Below are 237 nucleotides of genomic sequence, written 5' to 3'. Positions count from 1 at the left end.
CAGCTGCCGAGCCAGCCCGGGGTGGCCCTAGGGGTGGCCCTAGGGGTGGCCCTAACGGCGGCCCTCAGGAGCGGTCACGAGGGGCGAACCCGAGGGGGTGCCCCTGAAGGACGGTGGGAACCCGGGCAGAGGACGCGTGCCAACATATCGCCCGGGAGGGTACTGTAGTGCGCTAGGTCGTGCCAGATATCACTAGGGACGTCTTTTTCCATGTGTGTGGATCTTATGGAGTGAAAG

The sequence above is a fragment of the Penaeus monodon genome, chromosome 20, assembly GCF_015228065.2.
Source record: "Penaeus monodon isolate SGIC_2016 chromosome 20, NSTDA_Pmon_1, whole genome shotgun sequence".
In the NCBI taxonomy this organism is placed as follows: Eukaryota; Metazoa; Arthropoda; class Malacostraca; order Decapoda; family Penaeidae; genus Penaeus; species Penaeus monodon.
Note: the sequence above shows the minus strand (reverse complement) of the source record.